Source organism: Cebus imitator, unplaced genomic scaffold, assembly GCF_001604975.1.
Source record: "Cebus imitator isolate Cc_AM_T3 unplaced genomic scaffold, Cebus_imitator-1.0 Scaffold66, whole genome shotgun sequence".
NCBI lineage: Eukaryota > Metazoa > Chordata > Mammalia > Primates > Cebidae > Cebus > Cebus imitator.
In genome coordinates this window covers 2293729-2309289 of record NW_016107381.1, presented here as the reverse complement: position 1 = coordinate 2309289, position 15561 = coordinate 2293729, and the positions used below count along the sequence as shown (strand labels likewise).

At 40.6% G+C, this 15561-nt stretch overlaps 1 long non-coding RNA gene across 1 annotated transcript in view; it reads left to right on the top strand.

The window, feature by feature from the left end:
• Nucleotides 1–274: 274 nt before the first annotated feature.
• Nucleotides 275–15561, top strand: part of LOC119471613 — a 55714-nt gene continuing 40427 nt past the window's right edge. Inside the window, exon 1 of the long non-coding RNA XR_005200675.1 lies at nucleotides 275–374. This is a non-coding gene — a long non-coding RNA (uncharacterized LOC119471613). The remainder of the gene's footprint in view (nucleotides 375–15561) is intronic.

Here is a 15561-nt window from a genome sequence, read left to right as displayed (position 1 = left end):
CCCTGGATGATGTCTGTTTCTTAGCCATTCTAAAGTAAGTCACTCCAATGCTATGTTTGGTTTAAAACAGTGAAGGAGACGAAAGGATATTGCTTTGTGTCTGTGGATTCCAGGTGACAGTAAATGGACAAGGAGGAACTCAACAAGAACTGAAGAATTCCAGGATGCCTAGGATGCTGGCTGGACCTCTGGGGATGAACTGATTGCATCTGAGGGAATACTGTCTTATTAGATCTAAAGGTGATGTTATTGAACCTGTGTCTTTCCTCATTAGCCTGCCCGTGGAAATGCTGGACAGCTGAAGCCACGAAGACAAAGGAGAAGATTAGAGGCAACTGAGACCTAACCAAGTCACGAACCTGGAAGATGAAAACGTGAGTCTTGTTTGAAATTGCATCTCCTGGGCCCACTTCAATGCCAGAGCTTTCAGGCAGAATTGTGGTACACAGACTTTTCTTTATATTTAAAGGTAAAACATTGATTGTTCTGGAGACAAGAAACTCACCTTAGCTGTGAACTAATGCCTCAGTCGAATGTAGGGATCAGTGTCTCCATGGCTTTCTAACCCCTGGGCAATGTTTTATAGCAATTACCTGTACAACCAGTTGCTATAGTTACCTATTGTCTATGCTTCAAGAAGAGAAATATCTAGCTAAGCTGGTTAGCAGAAGAAACAGATGCTGAGATCTGACAAGAATGGGACATGCAGAAAAAAATATTTTTATCCACATAGTGACAAGTTTTAGAGCATTTAGCCTACTTACAGGCCAGTGATCATGGATATCTATCTTTTCCATATGAATCATCCCAATTCACAAAGATTGGCCCAAAACAGCCATGTTTAAAATAGCCTCATTGGCCATATTGCCATAGTTGTAACTGATTGAATCAGGGTGAACACCTAACCCAGGCTGGGACAATCCGATTTTGTCCCCTGGAAATCAGGACTGAAGTCTTTCCAGTCTGTCTGGATAAATGGCAGGACCTGTTCTACGTAAGCTTGGAAGAGTGGGTACCATTTTCTATCTTATGGAATGAGGAAAAGAGAAAGCATACTTGTAGAGGGAGAGTAAGCCTATCTGCAGAGGAAGCAGTGGGGAGAGGAAATGTAGCTTAAGAGTTTTTTTTAGTTCCTGTCCCTTTCTGAAGCAGGATCATTTTCTGCCTTAGAGCATTTTCTTTGTTTCTTGTCTTCATTACTATTATTACTCATTTTTTGTTCTTACTGGCATGAATTAGTTTCTGTTAATTCTCACTAAAACTCACACTCCAACATAAGTTATGCTCAAGGCCCCTGTGTTGGGTTGAATTGTCTCCTTCTAAAATTATATGTTGAAGTCCTAACTCCCAGTGCCTCCAAATGTTACTGTATCTAAGGACAGGATCTATAAAGAGGTAACTAAATTAAGTGAGGTCATTAGGGTGGGCCTTAATCTACAATGACTGTTGACTTTATAAGAACAGATTAGGACACAGGCGTGCATAGAGAAAGATCTTGTGAAGATGCTCATCTACAAGCCAAGGACAGAGGCCTCAGAAGAAATCAGCCCAGCCCACACCTTAATCTCAGACTTCTAGCCTCCAGCATTGTGAGCAAATGAGCTTCTGTTATTTAAGCCATCCAGTCTGTGGGACTTTGTTAGGTCAGCCCAAGCAAATGAATGCACCTGCTATGCACGGCATGCAACTGTAATTCTCCCTCCCTCTGCCCCCACCAAAGAAAACTTGATGATCGACTAACTGCTGGTTCTTTTTTTAATAGTGATCCATAAAGACAATAGCAAAAAGATCTTTTACTTTGGCTAAAAAGTCAATAACTGGCATTCAAGGCCCCTGACAGAGTAGAGCTCTAAAGGAATACATCTTCTTAATGCTCTTGTTTGGCTTAAATTAAAAGTGTTCAGCTTCATGCCTTCTCAGGGAAAGGTGCCTGCTAAAGCTTTAATTTTACATGGGAAAATGATTGCTTTTTCACTAATTGGAATGAATGGGAACTCTTTCTTCAATTCATTTAAACTCAGGTGAATACAAAGCAAGTCACTTTGCAGAAAGAAGTCCAGGAACTTGCAGATTCCTCCCTACTGCCCTTGAGTTCGGAGGTCAGTGTATGAAAAGTCATTTTCATCAGTTATCGTCACATTAGAGAATTAGGCAAAGAAAAGCATCCAGGTTTTTCTTACTTTTAATCAGGACAAGGTATAGGAAAATGGTGTTGACATTTCAAAAAAAAGTTGAGAGGAGAAGTGAAGGCCAAGAGTGAATAGAAAAAGATGTTGATTTAACTGAACTACAGTGGCATTTAAGAGGTCACCGAGCAGAGACAAGGTGCAAAGTAAATAGGAATAGCTTATAGACTCGTAACACAATATCTGCCAATAGAAGCAGACACCAAAAGGATCCTGTCATTTGTGTGTGTGCTTCAAGGCAGTTTTGTTTTTTGTCTTTTTAAAGAAAGAAAGGAGGACTTTATTTGGAAAATTTTGTGGTGTTCACATGTTCCTGCAAAGGAGAATAGACATGGCAAATAAGTTTCAACTCATATGTAGCTCTGAATATTTGGATTATTATCTCCCTGGAGGATTGTGTGGAGATAGATTCTGAGGATGCATTTGGATTTGGTAGGAAGGAGCATCAGTTAAGGACAATTAATGAATGAATGTGAATATGAATGTTGTGCATGTGCATTGGTGAGACCAAAGGTCAAACACTGACGGCCCTGGGTCCGAGCGGAGTCTGCGAGAGTTTTTTTTTTTAAAAATTTATTTCATTAGTTTTTGGGGAACAGGTAGTTTTTGGTTACATGACTCAGTTATTTAGTGGTGGTTTGAAATTTTGGTGCATCTGTCACCTGAGCAGTGTACGTTGTACCTAATATATAGTTTTGTTTCGCCCAGGTGGTTTTAAAAAAAAATTTGAACTAAACATTTAAGAGTAGAGAGGTTTCATACTTTTTTGGCTCCCATCCTACTCTTCTACATTTTCAGTTTCTTTTATAAACTCCAGGAATACTGGGTATTTCTGCATGACAACAGCAGGATGGAGCTGGGTAGTGGCTCAGTTTAAGCATGGCCCCTGTGGACATTGGGCTGTGTGATCCCAGGCCTCAGGCTAATTACGCCTTCTGGGCTCAGGGATCATGTGGCTGTGGACTGAGGATGTGGCCAGTGGAGGGCCTCAAAAGTCAGAAAGTGCTGAAATGTTAAGACCATCACAGCCTAAACAGCAGGAAAAAGGCTTGGCAAGTATGGCCAAAATAGATGTCTTTTAGTAGTGAGAACAAGACCACAGACCATAGTGTTCCCAAAATATGTGGTGACTGCAGTTTTTTCTGGAGGGGATGGGCAGTGTGAAGTTTTGTGAGGAGAAAGCTGTGACCTATAAAATATAGATTCTGGAGAAGTCCTCTTTGCTCTACTTATGCTACTTCCAGGCATCACCTTTAATGGGTGGAAAAGTGACACATTCCATCAATCTACCATTCTAAAAAAAATGGAATCAGTAGTATAGACGAAACCACTTCTTTGAACTCTAGATTCACATGTCCAATTGTCTACTTCCTATCCTTGCTGTTTTTGTCGTAGAATTCAAACGTAAATGTCCAAATGAAACTCATTCTTTCCTCCCTTCTGCACGAGATCTGGTTCTTTCTGGTGTATTTATCTCAAGGATTAGATCTTCCTCCATTCAGCTATAAAAACCAGGAAGCTCTCGCTCTTTATCTGCCATTCCCTCACCCTTTATCCAATCATGAATCCCAGTCAATTTTGCCCTAAGTATCTCTTGAATCTTCCCACTCCTCTCTGGCTTTCCTGCTATCAGTCCTCTGGCCTCACTCCAAAAGTTTTTTCACATGGCAGTCACAGGCAACTTTGTGAAATCCCAAACTGGTCATGTCTTCTCCCTGCCTCAAAATAGTTCAATAGCTTTCTATTTCTCTCAAGATCCAAGCCCCGCATTCTTTGCCCATACTTGCATCCTCACAAAGGCTTGGCATTTGCCCTTTACAGGCCTTGCAAAGCTTGCCACCTTCCCTTGTACCTTAACAAATCCATTTTTATAGAAAAGCAAATCTCTCTAGTTCCCAGCCCAAAGCATGACTAAATGAGATGTTTCTGTAAGAGAAAAATAGAGATAAATTATTCTGCATTTATTTGGGTGATACTTGATTTTTAATTTATTCTTTCAGTACTCACTGTGATTGCAGCAGTCAATTCTAATTTTTTTTTCCTGCTGCTTAAATGTCAGCAGCCCATCTTTACTTAGAACTGATAGAAGTAATTGTTTCGTGTACTTCAACTGAATAGTGATTAAGTGGCCTAGGACTAATTTGAAGGTTAGCCTTCCAGTCCTTCCAGAAGCAGATTTCAGAAACATCTGGTTAGGGACTGTAGTTCTATAGGTCATCTTGCCTTCAGAGGACCAGGATCCTTTGAGTTTACTTTCTTGGTTGTCTTGGGAGGTCAAGTCTTAAACACTGAGTAACCATTTTGCACTAATTATTAATAAAAGAAGTAGATGATGGTCTATAGAGGTGTGCTGTCCAATAAGGTAGTCAGTAACTATCTGTGGCTAAAGTTAAATAAAATTAAAAATGTATTTTCTCAGTTTGAGTAAGTATATTTCAAAAGCTTAATATGCACATGGCTAGTGGCTACCATATTGGACAGTAAAGATGTAGAACACCATCACAGAAAGTTCTATTGGATGGCTTCCCTCAGCAGAGATCTTTGCTTGATGTATCATGTACCTATAGTAACACATATCTATTCAATTAGTAGTCAATCTCCTATTTTCAGTGACAGTTGCTGTTATTTGCTTTTAGCAAAATCGTAAATCCATGTAGTCTGGAGGGAAGGAAATGGGTCAGATGATAAAACATGGAAGGTAGCGTAATTTGAAGAGGGAGTCTCCTCTAAGGGTCCTTGGGGTATAGAGTGGAGGGGGCAGGGTTTGGGTAGTTTTGTCTTGTACCGTGCTGGCTTCCATGTGGACACAGATAGGATTACCATGTGATTTATGTCCACAGAAAAACCAAATCTAGGGCCCTTTTCGCTTTTCAATAGGATTGGGTCAATTATTAAGGTGAAAAATGAGCCATCCTCCTAGTGGGAGTAGGACAACTACATGCCAGTGATGTTCACCTTCCAAAAAATTTCTGCGCTCTGCCACAACACTGCTGCCCATTGTCTGAAGCATCTGCTACTCATAAAATGCCTTCATAACTACACTCAGTTTCCTGCCACTTGGTTTTCTCTTTGTTTGCTTTCTGAGGCTATAGAAAGTGGACAATTCTATTTAGGTATCTGGTGTAGGTGGGTGATTTGATTTTATTATAGTTCAGCTGAGTGATTGCCATTGTTCTCCTATGTAATAATAATGGGACTAATAACAGCCAGTGTTTATTAAAGACTCATTCCATTTCAGCCTTTATGCTGAAGGCTGCATGTTCTTGATCTCATTTAATACTTATAAAAATCTCTGAGGTGGTTTACACAGTGGTTAGGAGAATAGGTCCCCATCCTGGCCCTACCATTTGCTAGCTGTGCCTCCGTCTCCTCATTAAAGGCAGTTCATGGTATTTTCTTAACTTTTTGTTGGGATTAAAAGAATTACATGAAAACTATTTAGAAAAGTATTTGCATGTAAGAAACTTTCAATAATTATTTCTACTATTATTATTCCTATTTTTACTAGTGTGAAAACATGGGTTTAGGGAGGCTTAAGGAGGTTGAGTAATGTTCCCAAGGCCATATATTTTGCATATGGAGGAACCCTTACCATCCCGATGCCAAAGTCAGATCCTTAACTCCAACCAACTCCCTCTAAGGCATGACTATATCCAGCTACATTGATGTGTTAACAAGTAAGATAATGTATATGGGAGTGGTTTAGAAATTATGTCACGGTAAGATTATCATTATCATCAACAAGAAGGACTAATTTAATTTTTCTTTGATTTATAACACCAGCAGTTTTTTTTTTTTTCCCCAAAGAAGTAAATTTGTTTTCTCTTCCTCCTTAAAAAGGGAGGTTTTCATGCCTATGACTTTGATCACAGGTACTGGAGAGTCCTGAAGAACAGAAAGCTAGCTTTCATAGAAGTGAAGGTACCAATTAATATTTCAGAATACTAAACATCCTAGGTACTGGTTGGCAATTATTCTCAGGAAAGATTTACGGATGTTGTTGTGTCAGAAACTGAATTGGGTAACAGGTGTGTAAAAATAATTTAGACATGGTTCCTACCTTAAGGGGCACAGAATTTAGGAGAATATATAAGCAATGTGTTTTAAGTTGTCTGGGGAATTTGTATTCATAGAAAAACGACATTTAATCCAGATCTTGATGGATGGTTTGAGAAGAGTGGAAATGCTTTAAATGGAAGGAGAAACAACAAATCACGGGGACCACAGTTAACTTATTTCTTGATTAAAAAATGTTGTTTGATAGGGTTAGAGCTTAGAACACACAGGTGCAACTTTCTGGAGATAAATTTAGGCAGGTAGGCTGTGCCGAGAATTATGCTAAGAATTTGGACCCTATTCCAGACATTAGGGAGCTATGGAAGGTTTTAGACAAAAGGGTCACTGTTTAGAAAGATAACATGGCACCTGTATGGAGGATTAATATGGAGGAGGGTTGAGCCTAGAGGCAGAACAGTTGATCGAATGTTCCAGATAGTCCAAGTGGGTTGTGAATCTTGAGGGAGAGGATGAATTCAAGAGACATTTTAGATAAAATATTGGCAGAGCTTGGTGATTCAATATAAAGAGCTAGGATAAAGACTTTCAAATGCTGTTATTTAGTGCTTACGTTGTGCCCGTGCTGTGCTAAGCACTAGAGATACAAAAAAAAAAAAAAAAAAAAAAAAAATGGCTCCTGTGTTTAAGTAGCTGGAAAGAAATAAAAGTATGATAAATATATACAGTGCAATACTATGCATGCGAAGATAGATAATATATAAAGAATCAACACACAGGAGGCTGCCAAGAATGATTCTACATTTTCTAGCTCCAGGGACTGGTTGGTTGTTGGTGTCATTGAGTAAGAGAGGAAAAAAAAGGAACAGGAGTAGGTTTCTAAAGCATTGGTTTTGGTGTTCACAAGGCAGTTGGAACTTAATATATTCTTGCCATAGTCAGACACAATCTAGCTCCTTCTGGATTTGCAAGAGTTACAGAAAAAGGAAAACAGTAATTGTCTTTTTTAAAAACCCTGCTGGTATGATGTTTTTCCTTTTAAATGGTTTTGTTATGAATATAAAGAGAGAGAAAGACTATTAAATGCCTCTTTACCTCCCACAGTCCTGATTTGGGTTCTAAAAATTCTTCCTACCCTAATTATGAGGGTTCTGCCTATTCACCCTGAAAACTTCTGGTTCAATTATTATTATTATTTTTGTAGACTTAGCACTGAATACTAAACTTGTTTTTATTTTGCAGACAAATATCTCAGATATCCAAAGATATTTAGAAGGTCTCATAATCAGCATTGCTTTCTAAAGTTCAAGTGATCTGTATCTTTTCAGTGGCCTGCACTTTATATGGATTAGACAGTAATTTATGGATAAGTGAAGATTTTTACAAAATATTTCATATTTTGTAAAGATTAATAAAAGAGCCATGTACAAATATATGAACTTAACTATCTGGAAAGCAGTTTAACAAAAGCCAAAAATGAATATAGTATCAAAATCAGCTAAGAAATTATTCTAAACTATGTACTATTCTTATTTTGTAAATAGGAAATTTCTTCTAGGGAGGTCAAAGAACTTGAATAATCCTGCCCCACTTTCAGCACTCATCTGGAGCCTCAAGTATGTGAGTTCACTAGAGAATAATTACAACCCTGACGTTAGAAATCATGAATGACATATGATTATAGGTTTTCCATATAATAATGGGATGGAAGCTTTATGCTTCACTGTGTTCAGAAGAAAAGAGATTATAACTTGGAAATGAGCATAAACAGATCTGGGCCGTCACTTATATGAGCACAAAGAAGGCATCTGAGGCCAGCTGTATTAGGGTGCAATGTTCTCAGCCTTTTGGTTTTCATGAACCTACTGAGTGCTGAGGTCTTGAGGGGGGGAAATTAACCTTTTACTTTGCCAACAGAAAACCTCACCACTACTGTTACTCTGCTTTAGGAATGGACAGTTGAACATCTAGTAGAGGAAGGACATTGTGTGGCAGTGATTGCTGCACTGTCATCAGAAGCCACATCCAGGCTGCAGTTCCCAGCCTCCCTCCTAGTGAGATGAGCCATCGGGATGTGGCACACACAAGGTTCATCACTTGCTGTCCCAGCCTGTAAAAACCTCCTACACAATTTTCCTGTCTTCAATTTCCCATCTGTAGGACAGACACTAAGGATCTTGCATAGGACCCAGGGGCCTAGTGGTGACTGAATCACAGGGAGACCGAGTACCCAAACGACCCTATGGAAGGCCACCTGTTGACCCAGAACATTCTTACTAAATTACAAGTGAGTAATGCAGAGGTGAAACTCACTGCTCTGAGGAGGGGACATTGACCAGCAGTGCTGGTATCTCTGGGAGCTCCGTGAGGCTCATTCTGGGAATAGGGAAAAAACTGGAAACTGGAACCAACTGCTTTTAGAACCAGTGACTGTTACTAGGTAAAAAAGTAGTGCTCAGGTGACATTTACAGGTATAGCAAAACAAAACAACCTCCCCTGAAACCATTACCAAACAACTAACCAAAACTGAAACCCAGCCCAGGAAGGAGCATGTCCCTTATCTCTCCTCCATTCTTGCAGTCTTTTCCAGAACCTGCTACTGGCAGAAACTTCAGGAAGAAGTTGGCAAAGCCGAATATGGTTTGCAGAATTCCAGAATATAGAAAAATGGCATTCCAGTAAAGAGGGGATAACTTAATTACCAGCATATTAAGAAATATACTTTCATTGTATTAAACCACTAAGATATTTGGTACTCGTTACGGCAGATAATCGAAACAGATATTTCAATGGGATACATTTAGTTTTCTGAAAACTCACTATAGTTTCCTGTTCTTTTGTGTTATTTCATGAAGGATTTGGTGAAAATTCGCCTCCTGCCAGTGTTCATGGGGAGGTGTGTGGAAATTATTGGTATAGATAGCTCCACTCTCTTTTCCAAGTATGTGTGTGTATTCCCAGATGTTCATAGAATCCTGTGTGTATGTGAATGTATAAATGGAAGAAAAAAATGTGGTTGGGGGCATGAGCCAGGGGAGATTGGAAGATGAAGTAGGTGAGAGAAAGTTTGGATTCAAGAGCTGTTTTGGGGCCCAGGTGACAAGGTGTGGCATATAGATGGGAAAGAGTTTATATTTTCTATACATTTTTTTCCTGCTTTTTTAGAATAAGATAGGGTCTTGCTGTGTTTCCAAGTCTAGGGTGCAGTGGCTCAATCACAGCTCACTGCAACCACCAACTCCTGGGTGCAAAAAATCCTGCCTCAACCTCCTGAGTAGCTGGGACTACAGGCATGCCCCACCACACCTGGCTATTTTTATTTGTCTTGCTATGTTTCCCAGGCTCATCTCAAACTGGGCTCAAGTGATCCTCTCATCTCAGTCTCCCAAAGTGTTGGGATTACAGGCATGAACCACATGTCCAGCCTCTATACTTCTTTTTAAAAATTAATTTTGTCACTCAAGGTATTCCAGAAATGGCCCTTGTAGTTGACTTCATGCCCCTCTGACATGAGCCTCCAACATTGTGGGTCTTTTTTTCAGTACTTTTTTTTTTTTTCTGACATTCTAACATTATCCAGGTTTCCCTTGTGTATTTTCTGCCCTGATCCTAGCAACTCTACATTTCTTCTTGGGCCTTGGTAATTCTGGCAGCCCAAGAACTCAGGGCTTTGAATGCATCCCAAGAAGACACCTGGCCTCAGCTCTTCCCTTTACCCCCTTCTCCCACTGCTCGAACTGTACTGGTCTCCTAGCTATCCTGGACAGGCTTACTCCTACCCCAGGACCTAAGCACTTGCTACTCTCTCAGCCTAAAATGCTCTGTTTTCAGATTCCACCAGCTCATTGCTCACCTCCTTTGGGTCTCTGTTCAAATGCCACTTTATTAGCAAGGCCTTCTCTTATTAGTCTATATCATCTCCCATCCCCTGCCCACTCGCACTCATTCTGGACTCTCTAATTGCCATCTCAACATACTATATACAATATTTTTTTCTTGATTATGGTCTGCAGCCCAATGATAGAAGATAGGTTTTATGAGAATAGATTTTTTTTTTTCATCTGTTTTGTTTACTTCTATATTCCTGGTACCTAGGAGAGCTCCTGGACCATAAGAGGCATTTATTACATGTTTGTTGAATTATTATAACGTTGTTGTTGCTGATTCTGGACATGGACATGCTACTTACATTCTATGACCTTTCTTTACAATGTACCTCCTGTTTTATCAGTCCCGTATTTAAAACTCTTCAGGTGGTTTTTCTTTGCTGTCCAAATAAATTCCTTAATATGACCTTCTTACTCTGTCCCTGTTAAGTCTTCCAGCCACACTTCTTGTCACTCATCTCTTTCCACTCTGCTCTCCTGCCATATTGAAATGCTTGTAGTATCCAGTGGATCCGTGATCTTTTGTACTTTCCAGGTTTGTGCATGACCTCTCCTCCTTTGAAGATACTTTCCATCCCTTTATCCTTTACAGTTTAACTTTAGGCATCATCTCTTCTGGGAAGACATTTTGCCCTCAAGACAGGGTTAGTCCAATAGTACTAGATGTTTACCTCCATCGTAGCGCACGCCATGGTGTATTTTAATGACCTAGTTTATTGTAATTTAAAGCAAGTCTGTCTTAGTCTGCTCAGGCTGCCAAAATAAAGTACCCAAGATTGAGTGGCTTAAACAACAGAAATTTATTTTCTCAACGGTTCTGGAGGCTGGATGTCTGAACTCAAGGAGCCAGCATGTTTGGGTTCTGGTTAGGGTTATCTTCCTGGCTTGTGTCCTTATATGGCCATTCCTTGGTATGTATGTGTGGAGAAAGAAGGAGAGCAAGTTCTTTGTCTTCTTACAAGTCCACCAATCCTATCAGATAAGGACTCTACCCTTATGACCTTAACCTTATTTTCTTCCCAAAAGCCCTATTTCTCAATACAGTCACATTGCAGGTTAGGGCTTCAATATGTGAAATTCAGGGACAGATTTCAGTCCATAGCAGGAACCCTACTTTGAATTTTATTAGTTAAAACAATAAACATCCATCAAACTAAGACTCATATAACTATTTCCGAAAGAAGACATATAAGAATGAAATGGGAAAGAACGAAGGATGAAGCTGAGCTATGAGGAACCCAGCGGGGAATGAGGAGGCTGTGTCTGGAATACCTGCTATTGAAATGCTAGAGTCTTACAGGAACTTTCTTCCAAGGTCACACTGAGAGAGGATAATGCTCCCTGTGTGAGGAGTGTGTCCCTCTTTGGTATGTTTCAGAGAGGGTCTGATGTTGGAAAGATGAGTCTAGGACAATGGTGTTGTAGGATGCCTTCAATTAAAAAACAAATGAACAAGACCAAGGGTCAATCAGCATTGGCGATCTATAAGAAGGGGCAAGCTCCCTCTTGCAGAAGCTGGAGCCAGGTGGGGCTCAGGACTGTGTAACAAACCTTGTGTTAGGGATGTTTGGCAGAGTAACGGAATAATCTGGGGTTCTCGTACTAAATCGTTTGTTTCAGGGGTACTAGAATGGTAATGGGAAATCTGAGAAGCAGCTCAGTCAGGAAGGGCCCAGGGAGTGCTGCATGTCTGGGTGATGGGCACACCCCAAGAATTCAGCAGTGCAGAGCCTCCCACAGCTTCACAGGAGCCTCACTGGGACTGGATCACTGGATGCCAGGACTGGAAATGTTCTTAGCCCCTGTGATTATTCCTCTAGTACCACGAGCCTTTTCCCTCACAGTTATGCCCTCCTGAAGTTTCCAGAGTAACCTGCAAAATACAAGGAAAAAGCCATTTCATTGTAACTGGCAACTTTATATTATTATCAAGATATAAATGGACTCCAGGGGAGAGAGGAGTATAAAGTTTTAAGCTTTGGACCCAGGTTTATAGAGATCACAGAAGCCTCTTCTCCCCAGGAAGAACCCTCTCCCTATTAGGAGGGGAGACTTTTGATGTTAAAACTTTTGACAGCCAAGGCAAATAGTGCCTCCAGACTCCTACTGCCCCAGGCCTTTTACCGTCAAGACCTTCATCAGGTTTCCGAACATCCAAATTGCCTACCTCTTACAAACTAGACGGGAACAGGAGGGATTATCAGGATGTCTTAACAGTTATCTGTATTAACAGAAAGAATAGAACATTTATTTGCAGATTTAAAGTGCAGTGAAATAATTCTGCTTCCTAACTGCCAAATCCCACACCAAGGGGAAGGATGTGGATAAGATTTCAGAATGGTTTCAGAATCACTTTATGATTTAAATGGTTCCTACTCTGTGGTTTCTACTGCTCTGATTTACTCTTCAGCCCTCTCATCCAGGGTGCCCATACACCACGAACAACTTGCATTATTCTGCAGACAGTGGAATGGCACAAAGATGAGTTCAAGGTGACATTTGGGCTCATATATTTTCAGCCTCAGCTTTTTACCTGGAAAACGAGTATAATAAGACGCTGCTTCCTGTAGGGTTGTTGGTGAAATAATGCATGTAAAGTGCTATGTAGTAAGCATCTAATAAACAAGAGCTGTTATAATCACATTCATATTTCCCATACTAGGGTATCCATGCCACAGGAGGACAAGAGATGACCTTATTCACCACATAGTCTGTAGCACATAACAACTGGTCGGTGATGACTCAGTGAATAAGGAAATGGACTGAACTACTGTTTTCAATGGTATCAAAAGTTTTTAAATCTTAGAAATAGCATAATTGTTTTAATTTGCATGTGTACAAGTCACCTGCCATGCTTGTTAAAATGCAGAATCCTGGGCCCCATTCTTAGAGATTTTGATTCAGTAGGTCTGAAGTGGAGCCCAGCAATATGAATTTAAGACAGGCTCCTCAGGTATTTCTGATGTAGGAGGGTCTTGGGCTAAACATTGAGAAATACTTTTAGGTTCACTGGTTTACAGGTTGAATCGTGCATGGGAAAAGTAATTTCTATATATCAGTTGGGGTTCAGGGAGGACAAAAGAGCCACTGTAAATATTGTGGGAATAAGGGATTGACCTTAGAAATTTAAATATACTTAGCATGGTTGGGAGGCACTGGGGAAGGGAAAGTCTGGAAAGGGCAGCCGGAGAACCAAACAGTCACAAAACATCATTATTAGGAGATCTGGATAGGTCACACTGTGCAAGAAAACCCCATATCCTGTGTGTGTCTGACTGCTGGTGTGGGGCTGCAAAGAAGGTTGACAGAGAAGTCTGGAGAAGCTGCACCTCTGAAGTTTGCCCTGGAGCTGCTTTTGTTTGGTGGGGCCAGGGTTAGAAAGAGGAGATAGAAACTGGAGCCCAGTAGCTGCATTCATATGTGTCTGTCACCATGTCTGCCCACTGTGACCTTCTGAGAATAATGACTTCTTCATTTCTTCTGCAAGTTCCTCTTTTGGAGATCCTCCAACTCAGATCCACATAGGGAAGAAGCTTCTGGACCATGCGATTTCCAGCTTTCATCTAGTGGACATAGCACACTCTGACACATCTTAATGCACTAAAAATTACACATTTGACACCCTCTCCATCCTGTTGCTTTTGGTCTCTGAGTGCTGGGTGTTCATTCCTCTTGAGTTTCTGTGTATTTCAAGAGCACTCCTGAGAGGATTCCAATGTTTTTATGAGTAAGAAGTTTGTAACTTTTTAAAAACACAAGTTTATTTGGCATGTTGGGAAGACACACACACTGAGCTGCATCCTTGAGTCAGCTCATCGTCAATAAATAAAAGACAATAGATATATAGATGTGACATGAGTGAAATAGGGTTAGAGTAATCTTATTAGAGAAATTGGCATTTTAGAATTCAGCCAATTACAGAGAGATATAGGTGTATCCTTAAGATAGGCACCCCTGAGTAGCTTCAAAGATGGCCTTTGTGAATGAAGGGAGATGGTGAAATCCTGTCTGCCAAGAAAAGGTGGAAGATGACTGTAGTAGGTTGAATAATGGCCCTTTTATTAGTCCATTTTCATACTGCTATGAAGAAATACCAGAGACTGTAATTTATAAGTATTCACAGTTCCACATGTCTGGGGAGGCCTCACAAACATGGTGGAAGGCAAAGGAGGAGCAAAGGCACATCTTACATGGCAGCAGACAGGAGAGAATGTGCAGGGAAACTGCCCTTTATAAAATCATCAGATATTATGAGACTTATTCACTATCATGAGAGCAGCAAGGGAAAGACCCACCTTCATGATTCAATTACCTCCCACCAGGTCCCTCCCAAGGCACATGGGAATTATGGGAGCTACCCAAATTCAAGAGGAGATTTGGGTGGGAACACAGCCAAACCATATCAGCACCCTAAGTGTCAGGTCCTCATCCCTGGAACCTATAAATATTGCCTTACGGTTGCAAATAAAATGTATTATATAATTTTATAATTTTTAATAACTGTAAAATATGTTACAAATGGTAAGTTTTTGCAGATAGGATAAAGTTAAGGATACTGATATGGGGAGATTATCCTGGATTACTGGGTGGGCTAAATGCCAACGTGTCTTTATAAAGAGACAGAAAGATTAGGCACAGAGAGGGGAGGAACAGGTGGCCATGGAGGCAGAGATTGGAATGATTTGGTGGGGGCCAGCCTCTAGCGGGGGCATTGCCTTACTTACACCCTGATTTTAGCCCAGTGGTACTGATTTTGGACCTCCAGCCTTCAGAACTATGTGAGAATAAATTTCTGTTGTTTTAAGACACCAAGTATTTGGTAATTTGTTACAGTAGCCACAGAAAACTAATGTAATATACTTTTTTTTTTTTTTTGGTCATCTGCTTCCCCACCTCCCCTTTGGAGTGGAACTCTCTGCTTGCTGCAACAGAAGGGCTGGTAGTGGCTGGGGGAGAAGGAGACTCCCTGAGCTGTAGCAGGGGGCAGCTGGCTTTCTGGCACTTTCCAGTCCTGGGGGGAGCTTTGAATGTCCTTCCTTTGTAGAAGCAAGTGTTACTGGCAGAGCTCCACCTATATTGAAAATACCTTTTTGTTCCAGATTGAGCCCAGTGTCTTCAAGCTCTCCAATCCTGGGATAACTGTTTCTTTTGCAAACATATAAAATAACTTGAGTCCCAGTCATGCAAAACTGTGGGACTCTGTGCCCTTGGACATTCTGAGTAGTAGTTCTTGGTTGTTTCTTGTCCACTCTAAAATTTAGTGTAGATGTCTCTGTGAGTCTCCTTTGCATCTAATATCAGTTCCTTCAGGGCTGCTGTCTTTGTGCTTCCAGGTAAGAACCACAACCCTCTCTTCATTCCCAAGGCATGCAATGGAGAATTAGGTGAGGTTCTGGGCTGTTTGAGGGTATTACTGTCTGTCTCCTGGGACCTTGTATTAGTCATCTAGGGCTGCCATCACAAAATCTCACAA